Source organism: Cebus imitator, unplaced genomic scaffold (genome assembly GCF_001604975.1).
Source record: "Cebus imitator isolate Cc_AM_T3 unplaced genomic scaffold, Cebus_imitator-1.0 Scaffold565, whole genome shotgun sequence".
Taxonomy (NCBI): domain Eukaryota; kingdom Metazoa; phylum Chordata; class Mammalia; order Primates; family Cebidae; genus Cebus; species Cebus imitator.
In genome coordinates this window covers 195,685-198,550 of record NW_016107880.1, presented here as the reverse complement: position 1 = coordinate 198,550, position 2,866 = coordinate 195,685, and the positions used below count along the sequence as shown (strand labels likewise).

Below are 2,866 nucleotides of genomic sequence, written 5' to 3'. Positions count from 1 at the left end.
AGAGACAGGGTCTCACTATGTTGCCCAGGGTGGTGTCGAACTCCTGGCCTCAAGCGATCCTCCTGCCTTAGCGTCTGCATCCAGCCAAAATATTCCTATGAAATAGTAATGTCTCATCCAAGCATGGTGACTAATCCCAGCACTTTAGGAGGCTGAGGCAGGAGGATCGCTTGAGGTCAGGAGTTCAAGACCAGCATGGCCAACATGCTGAAACCCCATCTCTACTAAAAATATAAAAAATTAGCCAGGCATGGTGGCAGGTGCCTATAGTCCCAGCTACTCGAGGGGCTGAGGCAGGAGAATCACTTGAACCCCAGAGGCAGAGGTTGTGGTGAGCCGAGAGTGTGCCAATACGCTCCAGCCTGGGTGACAGAACGAGATCTTGTTTCCAAAAAACATAGTAATGTCTCTGGGAGCATTGAGAGTTTCCCAAACAGCTTCCTAAGACTAGGACCCTTCTGAAATGGCAAAGTTGGAACCACGTGACCCAGAAACTGGAAGAAGATGGGTGGAAAGAACTATTTCAAGAGTCAGCCATTTGTAGTCTTGGGATTGCCCTCACCTCAGATAAAGTTGACCTCAAATGACGAACCACTGGCCTCATTTCAGAGCTCTCTCACATTCATCTTTTTACTTTTTTTTAAGTTTCTCTTTTCTCCTCTTTATTTCCGTGTCCTTCCTCCTCAATTCCAACCGCCCTTCTCTATTTTTGCGCAGTGTAGAAAAAAGTTTAAGGGGGACCTCAGGCAATAGAAAGCCAACCAGTGGCTGGAAGGGTCTGGCAAGGAACTGCCATTTGCTTCAGTGTCCTCGCCAATAAAATAAAGACTTCTATTGGAGCAGTTACAGAGACTAAACTAGATGATAGAAGGAAAGCTTTAACACAGTGTACGGAAGGCAGTAGGTGATCTCCTGCCCTCTCTCCTCCTCCCGTTGTCTAATGATCACTTCCACTAGAATCATAGTGTGACTCACCACCGAGAGTTTCATTTTGGGCAAAGCCACAAAAAGAACCAGCCTAAATCCTTGATTCTCCCCTTTGAGAGTACTTAGAAGGAAGTGACTCCTCGTGTTGGATAGAGCTCCCTGATCACCTTTCTGGGAGCTGTGGCATCGCTGTGCAGAAGGGAGCAGCTGCCCAAATGAAGACATTGCCAGGGGCCAGTCACAGCCCCAGTTTGGAGTATTCAATTCTATGAGATTGTCCCCCAGCCTGTTCTTTCAGTCCCAGAAGGTGGGGAGGAGAGGAAAGGTTTACAGGCTAATAAAACAAACAAGTGCTAATTGAAGACCGATTTCATCAATATTAATCATGTTTTATTACAAAGGAGTTTATACTTGCACAGTGTTCCTGAGCAAGCCATTTGTCACCACTTATCGAGAATATGGAAGGTTTTGAGTAAGGAGAACTAAAGCGAATACAGCCACAGCTATCCAGAGAGAAACCTTTCATAAATCTTTGAACTTTAGAGCCAAAAACTAATCAAATCTGTGCTGAATAAGCAGCCTTGAGCGCTTAACAACAAATTAGCACAACCCAGAAGACAGTGTGCCTCCCAAGCACCGTAACCTGCCCTTCACCCTCCTCCCTGGGGCAGGAAACAGGCATTTATAAATCAAAGGCAAGCTGCAAAGGATAATCTACCACCTATCACTGATTTATTTTCCCTCTTTTTGTCTTTCAAGAGTATAAGTTTCAAGGTCTGTGTATTTGATTTTATTATTTTGGCAGGCTACTGAAAGTTTTTAATGTAAAAAAAACTCTTACTCTTAAAGAACAACCAACTCTATTAACTTGCATAAGAAGGCAGTTCTTAAAGACAATGGTCTAATTAGCAGTCTTTGAAGCCAATTCAATAGTAATATCAAAGCCACTTCTAATATTTCAAGCCCAAATTTAGAAAATGGCCTTGATAGTTTCAATCTAAAATTATAGTGTGACCTTACTATTAATTTTGAAACACACCATAATTTAGACAACTGCTGAAATCACTTATGTTATGAACCTGGAAATCACACCCCCTTAAATTATACATCACACCAATTAAAATTAACTGTAAAATCCATTTCGTATTGATTTTGTTTGAACTGGTATTTAACTAAGATGCTTACATCCATAAATATTGCCACAGCTGTAGGTACAACAGTTTTGTTGAATCCATTGATACTTTAAGTTGAAACAGCATACATTATAAGTTTTCTTTGGTTTCACTGAGAAGAAGGCCAAAGGATTTTTCTAGCAATATTTCAACGAAATGCAAAATTAGATGCCAGTCCAAAAGTTTCATGGATGTGAAATGTTTTGAAAATACAGATTTTTGGCCGAGTGCGGTGGATCATGCCTGTAATCCCAGCACTTACTGAGAGACCGAAGTGGGTGGATCACCTGAGGTCAGGAGTTCAAGGCCAGCCTGATCAATATGGTGAAACCCCATCTCTACTAAAAATACAAACACTAGCCGGGTGTGGTGGCATGCACCTGTAGTCCCAGCTACTCAGGAGGCTGAGGCAGGAGAATCGCTTGAACCCGGGAGGCGGAAGTTACAGTGAGCCGAGATCGCGCCACTGCATTCCAAGCCTGGGCAACAGAGTGAGACTTTGTCTCAAAAAAGAAGAAAAGGAATTACAGATTTTCAGTTGTTTCCTAGCTGTAACCAACACGTGTGTTTAAGTGAAGGCAGAAGGCAACCTGGTACATCTCTGCTGAGTACAGTGTTTCTTAAACATGCGCTTGTTAAGAGATATAGAAGTTTAATTTCCTTTTTAGCCTTCTATATCCTATTGTTGATTTTATATATGCCCTCCTCAGATATGAAGTCCTAAAATTGTGTTTGGAACACATATTGGGAGAAAGCATAGAACAGTA

General features: G+C 42.4%; 1 protein-coding gene across 14 annotated transcripts in view; it reads left to right on the top strand.

The window, feature by feature from the left end:
• Nucleotides 1-2,866, top strand: part of DLGAP1 (DLG associated protein 1) — a 980,899-nt gene that overhangs the window by 821,880 nt on the left and 156,153 nt on the right. The gene's annotated exons all lie outside the window — the stretch shown is intronic.